Consider the following 16,311-nt stretch of genomic DNA (forward strand, 5'->3'; position numbering starts at 1 on the left):
ATCATAACTAATATTCATATCTTTTTCATTCTTACCTAAAGCAAAGTGTTCAATATTATTCGCCGCTAGATGCGAACATGATACACTTTGACATAATCCATTATCATTATAATTATTTTTTTCAATTTTTCCTGCTAAGGGGAATTCAACTTTATCCTCACTTAATCTATTCCTACTGGCTATATTCCCATCAACTACATTTTCATTAATTATACTCCCATTGACTATACACTCATCAATTATTTGCTCCCCATTAACCATTAAAATACTCTTGGTATCTGTTTCACCTAACATATTTTCCCCAATTGCATTGCTATCCATTTTCAAGCTTTCTTCACATAATACTTTATTATTCCCAACTATACCTAATTCTTTTTCATTTTCTAAAATATCATTTTTCCCATTTTGCTTACCATTGCTACTTAAAACATCATCATCATCATCATTTATCAAAAGAACATTATTACCCATATCTATCACCGTGTGATTTTCAGTAAGGAATTTTTCCCCCAAAATACCATCTTCCTGCATTATACAATTGTTACCTACTAAATTAAACTCTGTATATATTTCCTTATTATTAATTATTATCGGAATAACTATAGTACCATACGTTGGTATAATTTTTTCATGAATTCCCTTAAGATAAACCCTTTTTAATTCGTTAACCATAATATCATCTTTTACCGTGCTAATTTTTAAAATATTAATCTGAGAGCCAGTATCGACTAGCAACTGAAAATTATCGTTTTTGCTAGCGTTACTATTACAAAAAATATGCTTATTTATCATTGTCGTTCGGGTGATTCTGAAACAGTCTGAGATTCCACGGCTATTTGCCTCACGATGCGCGTCCCGTGATTCGCGGTCGGTTCCTGAAAATTTTCTGCTTTAATCGCGGCGCTCCCCATATTTGCACGTTTCGCGTCATTTTCCCTTTTATAGCAAACAGACTCCCCGTGCCCGATTTTGCCACAATAATTACAGATAACGGGACCCGCATTATTCGAATTAAAATTTCCCGTTTGATAATTAGTATTTTGCCTATTTTGCTGAGGTGGAGGTCTATTATTATTACTGCCATTGTTAGTGTTTAATCTACAATTATAGGATAAATGACCTATTTGATTGCAAATCCTACAACGCCTATTATCTTCATTAGGATGATTACCATTAAAATTGTTACCCCGATTATTATTATTGTTGCCATTATTCCTTGGTGACTGAAAACCCCTATTCCCGTTGTTATTTTGACCCGTATTAAAATTATTCCCTGCGTTTTGCGATTTAAACATATCCTGTACCCCTCTATAAGTGATCAAGTCCTTTTCGGCTAGGACTGCGGTTTGCATAGCACTATCAAGTGTAAGAGGATTTTTAGTTTTAACTTCAAATTTAAGTTGTTCATTTAACCCATTAATATAACTAACCAGAGCCTGTGTTTTTACATTTTCATTTATAATTTTCGCGTCTTCCTTTGATTTTCCTGCAGCTAAAGCGTTACATAATTTTTGATAAACTTCATCTACCCGTTCATTATAACTATTAACTGTTTCATTTTTGTTCATTCTTATTATATTTAATTGAATTTGTAAATTAGCCGCTGCAAAAGGTGTTTCAAACGCGTCAAGCAATGATTTTTTCAACTCCTCCCATGATGCTAAAGTTTTATATTTAGTACAATTAAATACACGGCCCGTAAGCTTGGTGCTTATAACCATTTTTAACAAAAGCGGTATTTGATCGGCATTAACTGAATTAATTATTGCCTCACATGCATTTAAAAATTGATAAATATCCGTTTCACCGGAGTATTTAGGAGTTAAATGTAACGCGTCCGTTAAACTTAAAGTGGGAGTTAAAGACATCGTTGCTTGATTAGTTTTTACTTCTGGTGTATTAGCCGTAGCTGTTGTGTTAGTTTCTTTTGCCCTAGATTTTGTTTTCCTAACCGTTTGTAGTTCAACATGCACTACACCTAGTGTACTCCTAGTTAATCGCCTATCTGCTTCCCTAAGTGTTATGTTCAAAAGGTCTATCGGGTCGGTTTCAGATTCCTGATCAATAATAATAGAACTACTGTTACTGTCGTCTAAATTAATTAAATCAATTTCATTAGATTCTAACGTAACCTCAGATAAATCTAATTCTTTCTTAACGTGAGAAGTGTCTAACTGCTTATTATTACTCATACAATCAACTTAATTAACTTATTTATATCCTTATATTATAGATTACTCACAATAGAGCGTTCATTTTTGAGTCGTCTGGTCGTGTCAAAGAGCGTTGAAGAGCAAGAAGGCTGGAATTTCTTCAATTGGTCTTCGGTGTGATGTTGCAATCAGTCCCGCCTTTGACAATCGTACCGCATCTGCGCCAGTGTAAAGTTCTCGCAAGTTCGTGGCCTTTGAGTACTTGTACACAAAAGGTTGAAGATGGTTTTGAAGGTTTAAAAATGAAAAGAAACTCTCAAAGACAAAAATAAAGTAAGTATTTGTAATTTCAACATGTAAAAGTTCAGTGTACAAAACAGTAATCGTGGGTGTTATGTTGCAGGTATCAAATACACAGCCAAGAACACTTCTGAAGGTGCTGTGGTGAAACGGCTGGTATTTACGCAAAATGTCCATCCGGTTCGAGTGGAAGGAGTCCTTCGAATCCCCGCCTCGGTGACCTTTTCTCAGTTGTGCAAGCGTTAATCCGGGTTGTTGGTGAATGGCCAAGCTGTCTTCTGCTAAGTGCTGAACATTGTCGGATAGATACAATTTATGTGTTTGTTTGTGCGTTTTTACAATCTTTCAGTTGTACAAAGTATATGATTTGCATAAATAAATTGGCTTTTACAATTTATAATTTGGATTTTACAATTTATGACGTTGTTTACATTTTGGTTATATACAAAGTATAGAATAACTCCTTTAGGTCGTATACATATTAATATTCAAGGAGAAATCGGTCATGACGTAAACATGGCTGGACTTAGTAACTCATTACAGTAACATACATTAACCGATATTATAAATTGTAGGCCTAATTATTTTAATTTGTATCTCATACAAATTAAAATAACTTTCAGACCGGCGAGTTACTTGCAATCAATATATTTGTGTGTATTATAAGATTGACAGAATATTTCCGTCTGAATGTAAAAATAAAGTACTGTAACGTTGTATAGTGTATGTTTTTTTGACCTGAACTGAACCCCATACAAATCTGAAAAATGTGCTGAAAAAAATAAAATGTCATTCCTTTTTTTATTTGGATAAATATATGTTTATTTGTATACATACTTAACATCAGTTCGCTGTTTTAAACTTATCATTGAATACAAAAATTGATGACAAGTATAATTACAAATTAAGAATGTGTTTCGGGCTTTTTGTGGTGCAAACTCTTTTATTAACTTCATTCCAATTTATACACTGCAGTATCTTATTTTCAATGGTCATTAAAGCCAACGATGGACATTGTTTTCTGGTACCTTTTTTACTATCTACAAAATTGAAAATTTCAGCTAAAACAATTTCTGTAGTCTGTAGACCTATGACCTTCCCCGCCCCAAAATATTCCATTCCCACTATGCCCTGACCCCACTGTACTGTTTTTTTACCTTTTAGTTAGGTATTTTAGTCATCTTAAAAAAAAAAAACAAAAATGTCAATGGAAATCCATCATTGTTTTAATAGTTAGTATTATATAGTAATTAGTAAGTAATAATAAGTGAATCCAAATAGTGTAAATAAAAAGTAGCTGTTTATTTTTTAGTTTTATAAAATACTTTAAAAATGAATATTCTATTATTTAGATTTTAGAGTTTGTTCATAATGATTATTTCTCGTGATTATTAAATAACGAATTTTCTCCTTTTGGATACGGAATTAATATCATAAAAAAAAATGCTATAAAACGTGCCGCCCAGGGCAGCTACCCACTCAGTCTAATGGGAAATACGCCTCTGCTGTAAATGTGTTTTCTGTTTACCTAAACAAAAATTATATCGCACAGCCGTTATCCATCTCCGGCTATGTAAAATAATGTCAAGAATTATATTATTGTGTTTTCGAATTTCTTAAAACGGTCGACGTCGTCACGTTAGCCTTGAAATTTAACAGACACACACCACTGCCACGGTCAAGCACTATACATAATATACATTATAGTAGTAGATCGGGGGCATAAAATACCGTCTGTGTGGCTACGTGTGTCAAATACAAACGTTTTTTTTTAATATTTATTTTTTACAGGACGACCGGTGCAGAATATGGGATGATCCATTTGTCACTAAAATTCTTTTCAAATAAATTACACTATTATAGTTAGTGTTCATTTAAAACATTTTTGTTTTTAGTGTCATTTATGTTTTTCACAGCGCTATCAAAAGCGTATTGCAAAAGTATTAATTTTTACAATTTAAACAGATATAAAATTTGATAATATTTTTGACTGGTCGAGAACAAGTTTTGAATAATTACTTTTTAAGTTTAAGAGTTCATAATTTAGGACAGGAGGCGGGAAATAATACTACAGTCTTATCTTTTCAACTTATATTACTTTAAAAGTAATTATTTATAACTGGTCATCGTTACCAGTCAACATTTTTAGTAAATCGTTATTAATTTTAAATGGTATTTAAATATTTACTTTATCTACTATTATTAAGTTTTAAAAGTTAATGAAACTCTGGAATTTACCCAAAAAAAGATAAAATTTCGAATTTTTTAAAATAACAATTAAAATGTCTTCTAAAGGAAACCCACAAAATTGTAATGATTTTCAGCACCTTACATAAAATGTATGAATATCCCTAAAAGAAGAAATGAAAGATTCTTAGGTGAAAATTTCTTTACAAGCAAAATGTGGTTCTTACTTTTTGCTCAGCAACAGTAGGTATCGTTACAGATATATTTGATGATCCCATTCGAGGACCGAGGACCTTGTTATAATTTAAAATTAAGTCAAAACAGGTATAGGATCGATAGAACAGTAGATGCTCTTTTTGTTTAAATAAAAAACTGAAAATAACAGCATTTATAAAACATAATTATTATTATCAATTATAATTAAATATATATTATTCAATATAATTCTGTGTATACAATTTGTTATGTTAATTATTACTATATTTGTTTTGCATTTTTATTCATACTTACCATATGTATAGGTTTTTAATATGTGTATTCACTTTAATAAAAGAAAATAGATATCTAAAAAGTTAATTTATATTTAATTTAAATAACATTATTAACATTTTTATGTTACAACTTATAATTATAAGTATTATGTTTTGTAAGAAACTATACATTACTAGGGTGGCCAGATTAAAAATTTTGGAATACGGGACAAAAAAAAACATTAGGAAGGATGCTTTTTTTATGATAATTAACAATAAATTACCCATCTATAGATTGTTTTATTTAAAAAATTGTTGTACAGTAAACGAAATAAAACAAGTAATCTGTAGTAACTAGTAACGATTAACTATTCTTGGTAACATTTGTTGTTAATATTTAAATGATTAAAATAAAATAATAATTCTTTTTTTAATATTATTAAAAATTAAGGACTATAACTTATAAATGACTAATGACATATTAAAAAAATAAAAAGGAACTTGTTACTGAACAAATTGGGTACTTTTAGAGCAGGAAGCTTCATGATCTTTTGGCAAATATTTTTGTAAAGAATGAATTTGTTTGATAGATGCTGGATTTTGTACCAAAAGATCATGAAACTCCGAGCAATTTGTTGTAAAAAAATGTTTGACGACTAGAATGGCTGTAACAGTCGATCGTCCATTCGACTCTTCTCATCCGTCCATAAATTATTCATGTTGGAAAATATGCGTTCGATCCAGGAATACATTTTAAAAGTTCAACAATAATTTTTAAATTAGGAAAATTGCCTTCTGTGGTTTTAAAAATATATGCCCATTTTTCATCTAGTATATTTATAGATTTAATTTTTTCATTTTTCTGTAAAATATTTTTAAGTATGGTAAACTCCTCAAATAATCCTGCTTCGTTTAAAGGTTGATTTGGAATTCTCTACATCGTAATTAAATCTTCTGTTTTAAGTGATAAACTAATGCATGAAGTTGCAAACGATATTATTTATACCACAGCCTAAGATAATATGGTTAGTGGTTTATATTTTTTTGTATATTATTTCGGATTGTTATCACTTATCAATCTACTATAGTCTATACGCGTTTACACTTTACACACTTTTTCGTCGCAGACACACACACACTGCACATGCAATAACGATTATTTGAATTTCGCTAATAAAACGGGATATAACGTATATCCTAATAATAATATATCATATACGGGATATATTTTTTAATTACGGGACATTTAAGCGTCCCGAAAGCATTTGTTGGGACAACGGGACAGCCTTTTGAAATACGGAACTTTTCCGTATAATACGGGACGTCTGGCCACCCTATACATTACCCAATAAAAACTGGGTTTAAACTTAAATAACTAAATCACAATACTTATTATTCGTTATATTTTCTTCCAGTCACAAAAAATAAGTTTTTAAACTAGACTAGTAGTTTTATGTAAAATTACAAAAGGTTTTGCAATAAAAATAACAAAATATTAAAAGTAGGTAAAAAAACCTAACATACTAAAAATAAATAACAAAAAAACATAAAATAAACATACTTCTTCAACATAATAAAATTAACTTCACTTTTATTTTTTTAAATATTCACAAGCCTTCATATAAGTAACAAAAAGTCATTAAAGTATAGTACAGTTATGTTGAACATCTATTGTATTTTATAAGGAAAAACTGCAATATTAACCACTCTTATATTGCATTCAACTAATGAAAAACCAAATGAAGCGTTGTTTTTTTTGCAAGTACATTGAGATTGTAAAATTGCATTCCTCATTAGCTCATTTCGTGTTGCTGTAATTTTTCATTTTCAATTTCCAATCTTCTTTATTGATAATCTTATCTATCTTGTCTAATTTTCTATTTTTTAATTCAAGAAAATGGTATACAGATGCTGTGTTTGGAAATGTCCAAATAAAAGAGTTACTGGAAGTGGTATTCACTTTTTTTCGTAAGTGTACCTTGTTGATTGTAAACTAAAATTATTGTGTATCGTTGAAATATATTATGCCTAGCTCAAATGGCTTAATTTGTTTTTTTATTTTAAACATTTCCAAAAGATGAAAAAAAAGTTGATTGTTGTTTAAAGGCTATTAAACTTAACATTATTCCAACAAAATATCCTCGTATATGTAGTGAACATTTTACAAATGATGACTATAAAACTGCAGTTGTTAATAGAAATAATAATTTGCTAAAGATGATTGCTATTCCAAGTGTTTTTAATTTAATATCATCTGACAATCCAAACACACCCAAGAACGCTGTTGTTACTGGTATTGTCAGGCCTACTGAAGTACCGGTTTTCTTAGAAGATCCAATTACATCCAAACATGGGTTATTTGACAATATGTCAATACCTAGTGATGTGTCAAGTACTGCATGTTACTACACCCAAGTGACTCCAGAGAAATGCAACCTTTAGTCCAGACCAGTATACTGACAATAATCCTTGACGGCCATCATATGTTATTCCAAAAAAGGAAAGACCTAATAATAAAAAACCAGTACAGTGGGGTCGGGGCATAGCGGGAACGGAGCATAGTTGGGTCGGGGAGGTCACAGGTTTACAGGAATTTTTAAATCTGAAAGTGATAAAATCACTTTCGAAAAAACGAATTATTATAAATAAAAGTGATAAAATTGAATAAAATCACTGTACTGTTTTTTTATTTTTACAGTGGATATTACCAAAACTTTCAACATTAAATACTTATTTTCAAACTGAAAAAGTGGTTTTACTGAATTTGGATGAAAAAATTAGATTAACTTTTAGAGAACTACTACTTAATTATATGAAAAGGGATTATGTACACCAAACAAGATTAGAAAATATTTCTCCTATTCCTACTCAAGAGGATCAATTTTTACCTCTGGACAAAATTTATTTAGGAGTTGCTGTGATGAAGTATCTGACTACTCAGTCTATAATTAAACGTCCTGATTAATTGTTACAATATAGAGAGAGATGTCTTGAATTTATAAAAGTGGCTTGTCTTGAAATACAAAAAAAAATGGTTTTGGGAATGAAATTCTACCTCTTATCAAATTAATTCTTCTTATCACAGCAATAACCTTCGAGAACCGTGAAGGAAAACCGAGCATTACTGCACTACCTTGGATATCAAAAGATTTTGATGATCAAAAATTAGATGACGAATGAAGGTCATTACTGTTAATCAATTTTCCAGAAGAGTATGTGAAAGACAATGATCCTGATATATTCTGTACTTATTTATATCGCCTAGAAAGTGGTCAGTTTCGTACACTTGCTCTTTACGTGATGTCATTACCTCATTCAAATGCACAATGTGAACGCATTTTTAGTAAAATAAATCGCATTAAAACAAAAGCAAGAAACAGACTGTTATGCGAAACTGTAAGTGCCACAGTAATGACAGGTGAATGTATTACAGATATTAGAGTTAATGAAACCTGTATAGATTTTTGTCCTTCCAAAAACATGAAGGATAGAATGGTCTCTCAAAACTTGTATTTAGATTCTGTAACGTACCTACTGTCTGGTTAAGTGCAGTGGTCGTCGATAAGGCTAAGGACGTGGATCCCTGGCACGGGAAACGGTTGGCTAAGCCGTGTGCTACACGTAATAACCTTAAAGTCCCTTTTAAAACTTAATATATCGCCCGAAGGCCTTAAACGGGCGGTCACGCTAATAAGGTAGTCGACTCTCAAGTGCAAGCTACAAGGTGTTTATTAAAATTACTAAGTACAATAAAGTTATAGTACGTGCATAAAATAAATATATAAATATTTACACTCTGACCTGAGTCCGGATGATTGTGGTATGTCGGGGCAGAGCGGAGTTGAGGTGCACACACAGATGATGGCGTACGGCAGTAGGCGGGTGCGCGAATTAGAACACAAGGACGTTGCGAAATGTGTTAGCACGGATGGTAGTTATCAACTGGTGTAACAATGGGATGACGCGCTAGCCGTCATCTCTGTGTGTCAACACTGCTCTCCCCCCTAAACGGGTTAATTAGTGTCTGTGTACGTGTGTATCCTATTTTCAATGGTCGTTAAAGCCAACGATGGACATTGTTTTCTGGTACCTTTTTTACTATCTACAAAATTGAAAATTTCAGTTAAAACAATTTCTGTAGTCTGTAGACCTATGACCTTCCCCGCCCCAAAATATTCCATTCCCACTATGCCCTGACCCCACTGTACTGTTTTTTTTTATCTTTTAGTTAGGTATTTAGTCATCTTAAAAAAAAACCAATAATGTCAATGGAAATCCATCATTGTTTTAATAGTTAGTATTATATAGTAATTAGTAAGTAATAATAAGTAAATCCAAATAGTGTGTAAAGTCTATGGCCTTTGAAGACTTTGAACACAAAGGTTGAAGATGGAATTTGGATATTTTAAAATAAAAGAATACTTTCAATAACAAAGATATGGTAAGCTATGTATTTTCACAAGCATAAATTCAATACACAAACAGTAAAACGAGTGTCTTGTTGCAGGTATGTTGAGCATAACACAGCCAGAACACTTCTGATCTTTGCACTGCAAATCGGCTAGTATTTACGCAAATTTGCCATCCTTAACGTAATATCTTAACGGTATTAGGTTATTGTTGTACAAATTAGTTGTTTTTATAGATATTAGAAATTACGAGCAAAAGTATAGGGACATCAATGGTATGCGCGAAAGTATAGAAAAGGCATGCGCGACAAAAGCGGCTAGATTAACAAAAACTTGTTTTCACTTTAATAGTATAATGACCCATTCAATATACGAAATGAATAGGTACTATGAGGACTTGCATCACTTACTTTTTGTTAGGGAAAAAAGGGCGCTACTGAATATCGTAGGTAAGATAAAAAGATTTATGTTCGGTAACCTTAACGAAGACGACTTAGTCGAGATAAACAATCATATTAACAATAACACGCAGCGGGTAAAGTCGGTGTTGAAATTACAAAAAAAACAAACAATAATTCTACAATCGAGTCTAAAAAACTTTAGGACTTTAGCAGAAAAATTAAACAATAATTCAATTCAATTAAGTAATGTAATCACGGAAGTACAGGGGGAACAGGACAAAATAAAAAATAAATTAGATGATTTTGTACTTTCGGAAAATGTATTAGAATATTTAGTTAACTTAAATAGTATCATTAATGAATTTAATTTAGAGTCAAGAGACTTAATTTCGGCAATTTCAACAGCGCGACTCGGGCAAATACACTTTAATGTAGTAAATACCAGCGTTCTGATAGAACAATTACGAGACATCGAGAAGGAGTTACCAGAAAACGAACAATTACCCATACCCCTTAGACCCCGATTCAGCATTTTAGATTTTATTAGTCTAACAGATTTGTCAGTTGCCTTCACTGACAACAATTTAATTTACAATATTGAAATACCCATTTGCCAAAAACAGCTATTCCAAATGTTTCATGTAATTCCATTCCCCTCTACCTTAGCAGAAAATCAGGTAACATTTATTCAGCCTACAGTTGAATAATTGGCAATAGGTTTAGATAGGGAAATCTTCATCCCGATGACGGAAAGCTCCTATCATCAATGCAATAACTTAGGAGAGGTATATGTCTGCTTGTACCCACAACAGTTTCCGCGTAGGCCTATTCAAACATGCGAGACGCAACTTTTCCTAGCCAAAACTCGAATCCCTTCAATATGCGATATCAAACATAATTTCAATGTGATGCCAATTTTCAATAAATTACGGAGTAGGAACACGCTTGGCTGTATCTAGCCCCTAACCCAATCGTCGTGACGATCACATGTAACCCGTATACATATACTACGGAATTAATAGGGTCCGGGTTACTGAAAATAAAGGAAAACTGTGAAGTACATACACCGCATAACATTTTAAGAGCCATTATGATTCACGGGGGGAGATATGTACACACAGATTTTATTCCTACCCTAAACGCGCTAAACAATACATTAGAAGTTTCAGAGAAGCTGAACCGTATAAAAAATAACACAGTAAAGAAACCTATATCTCTAATTCCTATCGCGGACAATCTCAATGATTTAACAAAGACCTCAAAATCACTAGACGACCGTATATCACAGATAGATGCAACAGAGAATTTTGATAACTTTCATACCACCATTACGGAGCATAAGTACGCGTTTTATGTTCTGGGGGCGATAATAGGTTATATTATAATACATTGTACAATACAATACATCCGCCGAAAATTTTTGGAATTTTGTCTCAATGGGGAGGGTGTTAGAGAGCAGCGTACATATTATGCGTATGGGTAGTTAATTATGCTGACAGCCCATTATAAAGCACCCTAAAAATATAGCCCCATTACAACACTAATAAATCATAAAGTAAAACTAATTTAAGTAACTTAGAGTTAAGGTAATCTTAAGTCTAAGTCTTAGGTCTACATCTTAGGTCTTAAAATTATTGCAGCGATGGGCATCGTAGATTTATACTTCAAGGGTACTTTGCTGCGAATTGAAGAGGCTTCCATCACGCAGTTTTTCCGCGAAATCGGAGCGATCTTTGCCCACTGCGCGAGCTCCGATTTTAGCGATGACCGGCGACAAACTCGTGGAGTAGGGAGACAGTTCGCGGTCATTCATGGACAGAATGCGGGTAATGAGTTTGGCCGGTTCCGTACATAGCTAGAGCCATAGCAGACCTAGAAGTCCCAGCCATAGGACCTCTGGCCAGAACCACAACCAGCCCAGCAGCCAACGACCCTACAGACATGACCACGACAGCCGCCACTTTCGTCGTCATCATCATCATCGACCCCGTCAGCCAGAGGGACACGCCGCACAGTGGTAAAAATAGCTAATCTAGGTGGACATTAAGAAAAAATTTCATGTCAACATATCGATGAATGGACTTTGTATTTTTATCAAAGCTGGTTGACGAGATAAAAACTGCATTGAAAATTCGATTTGATGTATTAACGCTTTTTCAAACACTTCACTCTTTCCAACGCTACAAGCGGTTATCTGTTCTTATAAAATTTAGACTGTGTAATTTATTGTTTTGCCGGCTTTCAAATTTAAAAATTTCAATTATTTCCTTTTGGGTGTACTTAATAAAGGTAAGTGCAACATATTTAGCCAATAACCAGATTTTGAAAGGTATTAAGTTATCCGGTAGATTAATGACGCTTTAACTTATCATAAAACTCAACTTTTGAAATGATGTAACTTTTTTTCTTTGTGTTTCATTGCCTCCCGTGTGACATGGCTTTAAAGTATAACATCTACAGAGTATGTTAAACTTATAATCATACCCATCCAGACCCATAGGCAGCGGCATATTCAGAAATTTGGGGTGGAAGAAGTTGAAAAAGTGTAACAAATTATAATTTAAATAAAAGCGTTCATTCAGTGTTTTCTATTTTTAGTGTTTATTACAAATCAAAATGTATTTAATTGTTATGAAAAAAGCTTTCGAAATTCCAAAATGCACTAAAATTATGTTTGGAGATAAGAGTTATATTTTGACCTGTAGTGGTGATCGCCGACCGATCATTAATTTATCTAAATAGCCTACGATACGAGGTATAATATTTGTATTACCTAAAAATGATTTCATTCGATAACAATAATAGTAGAACATCTGGGTCAGTTATTATTTGTAATTTTTTTAATTTTCGTATTTTTTGTACATATTTTATATTTATAATAATATTTGAAAATATAGAAACAATTTTCGGGGGGAGGGGGGATTAAAAACCCTAACCCCCTCTCCCAGATAAGCCACTATCCATAAGGTTAAGATATTGAATTTTGTTCAGAAAAATGTCCATCTTTAAAAGTGATCTTTTTGATGTGTGGGTGGCACACACTGACGAAAAAGATAGAATTTCTGAGGTCAAGCAATACATCAGCCAACAGTTAAATTTATATGACATTACTGATGAGGTCACTAAGGAATTTGTAATGAAAAAAGTAGACAGTTTTTTGATAAATGTGCGTTCACGGTGGGTTCAAAGTCGATGGAGCCGTCATAATTTTTTGAAAAAAAATTCTGAGTGGCTGAAGGGGAGTGTAGTGGATATTGGAACGCTTTCTGTTGGCCCTAGTAGCAGTAAAGCTCGTACCAGCAATCCTTTTGAAGATTTGGGGGAAAATCAAAAAAAGCGACGAATTCAGCATTTGTTGGACAATTATTCCCATGAAGAGCTTTCATATGCTGCACGCCTCAACTTGTACGCTTCTGGAAAGCGAGATGTTTCGGCTTTGGTAAAAGAAGTAACAGAAAATTCCCCAGGTATTGCTACTGCTCTAAAAAAAGCATACAAAACTCCAATTTCTTCGCCAAAACGTTATTCGCCTGAAGAAGCACTTGCACTTTTTATTCAGGGACGTTTCACCAAATTTTCATATACAACTATGCAAACTGGAGCCAACAATCGATCAGCCCCGATTTATCCCTCCTACCCCTTAGTTTTGGAGGCAAAGAAGTTATGTTATCCAGCCGATGAGTCAATAATCATAACAGAAACATCAGCACAAGTCACTTTACAGGGCCTTCTAGACCATACCAGTCAACGGTTGGCTTTGTATTTGGAAGAAGTTCTGAAGAGCAATGTTGTTTCTACTGACTTAACATTATACTGCGAATGGGGGTGCGATGGTAGTTCCGGTCATTCCAACTATAAGCAACGATATGTGGATGGTGGACAACTACAATCAAACTCTGATGATGGCGAAGACGAGAACTTAGAAGAGCAAGGCCCAAACAAAAGTTTCAACTTTACCGATTCAGCTCTCTATTAGATTTCCCTAATGCCTTTGCAGCTAAAAACAAATGGTGACAATAAGATAATTTGGCACAACAAAAAATCGTCGTCTCCTCGGTTTTGTAGGCCAATAAAAATTGTCTTTGAAAAAGAGACTACTCTACAGACAAAAAGGGAAATTACGAACATTGAATCGCAAATAGAAAGTTTACAGCCAACAATGATATATGTAGATGGGAAAAACTCAACTCATATAATTAAAATTCACTATGACCATGGTTGACGGCAAGACTATTAGTGCGTACACTGGAAAATCGGTTCAAACCTGCAGCATATGTGGCGCTACCCCGAAGTTAATGAATGATCTTCCATCAATATATAGTCGTCCAAAGGCAGTGGTGTTCCCATAGGGTATACTCCATATACGCCGTATACTCTCGAGATTTTTTTTATAAATCATGGGTATACTGCGTATACTCTCAAGTCTCAATTCATTTGTGAAAAAAAATAGTTATTGTTTTTTGTAGTGGGCTTATGTCTTTATAGAAAACCGAATAATATATATTTTTATTTTTGGTACGGAAATTGTTTTCGGCCGGTAAAAACTAAAAACTGTGCACTAGGACGACGTTCGTCAGTGTTATCTTTACGACGTTGTTATACTGAATACTCAGAATAGTAGTTGTACTAAAATAATCATGTCTATAAATGTATTATATTTATAAAGATAGTAAGTAAAATGTTGTGCACCAGGCCTATTTTTTCATAAAATTATTATTATTTTGGAAAATAACGTCAATCCTGTAAACCCAATTTTACTAAATTGTCATTATCACTATTATGATCGACCTATAATAGGCCGTCACAAGCGATAATAATATTACAATTTCATACTTTTTACAGTTTGACAGTTATATTATATAGAATGCATTCTCATTGAGATTATTTTTATAGTATTATATTCCCAGACGGGCTAGACTAGACCTCGTTAGTTACACTTCGGTTGGTGTTCGGGTATTTCTAATGAAAATTTGTTTCGTTAATCGTTCTTTTTTTTAGTAATACAAATTAAAATGAGTTCGAAACGTGGTAGTATCGATAGATTTTTTACGACCGGTCCAGGGAAAAAAAATAAAAGTGACGCTCATGTAATTGCTGATGCTGGTCTATCCTCGATAACATCCAATAAGGATAATATCGATTGTGCTAAAATGTGGCCTACATTATGGACGAACGAACAAGTGGCAGAATTTCAGGAAAAAAATCCATGGTTAGATTGCCAAAACGGGAAATTAGGATGTAGTACTTGTATTAAAGGAAAAAAAAGTATTCAATTTCAAAAATCGAATGCTGATGGTAAAATTCGAATCTCGTCCGAATGGGTAGATTTTGGTATAATAGCTGCTGGAAGTAATAGAAAAAATCAACTGGCGTCTTTGAGGAGTAAAATTAAACAACACTCAGAAAGTAAATCTCACGTGTTAGCAGAACAAATTACGGAGAAAAGCTCTAAAAAAATGTTGGATAATATGTTTGAACATATATCCGAAAAGGAAATGGATTCAAATATGCGAATTTTTGAAACGGTGTATTGTATGGCAAAGAACCATCGCCCCTTCTTGCAATTTGAAGAACTTGTACAACTTCAGCAAATCAATGGATTGGACATGGGGTCATCCTTGCATAGCCGGACAATTGCTACGCGAATGGTAAATGTTATAGCAAAGGAAATGTGGAAACGACTCATGCCTTATACAGTCAGACTCGAAATTCACCATTTTGGTGGACGAAGCGACTACGTTAAGCACCAAGTACACTTTAATTGTTTATATTTTGTCATATTTTAATACAGATGATCCCATAGTAGCATTCTTAGATCTGATTGAGCTGAATGGACAAGACGCTGAAACTATTGAAAAAACCTTATGGTTAGGTTTAAAACGTGTAGGAATATCAAGGTCGTTTGCGTTCAAGAATTGGATTGCGTTTGCAAGCGATGGTGCAAGTGTGATGATGGGTAGAAAAGCTGGAGTCGCTGCAAAATTGTGTGAAAAGATGCCGCAACTATTCGTATGGCATTGTTTATGCCATCGCCTTGAACTATCAGTACACGACGTCTTAAAAAACTGCACTGGTGTTTCCCGTTTCCAGAGTTTCATGGACAAACTCTACACGTATTACCACCAAAGTCCCAAAAACTCGAGGGGATTAGATCATGCTTGTGTGGAAGTGGGCATTGAAATGAAAAAAATAGGTCGTATCTTAAATGTCCGCTGGTCTGCTAGTAGCTTCCAAACAGTAAAGGCTATATGGAACAACTATCCTGGTATTCATACGCACGTCTCTGAAATTCGTGATTCTACAGCTAATGGGATAAAAAAAAAATTGGAATCTTCTTCCTTCCTTTATGAACTTTGACTCTTCTACGATGTCCTTTCTGAACTTGGAATGT

This window comes from Adelges cooleyi, unplaced genomic scaffold, assembly GCF_023614345.1.
Source record: "Adelges cooleyi isolate 19-005CV unplaced genomic scaffold, UGA_ACOO_1.1 ACOO_flye_CR_arks_rails_tigmint_CR_PRNA_11, whole genome shotgun sequence".
Taxonomy (NCBI): domain Eukaryota; kingdom Metazoa; phylum Arthropoda; class Insecta; order Hemiptera; family Adelgidae; genus Adelges; species Adelges cooleyi.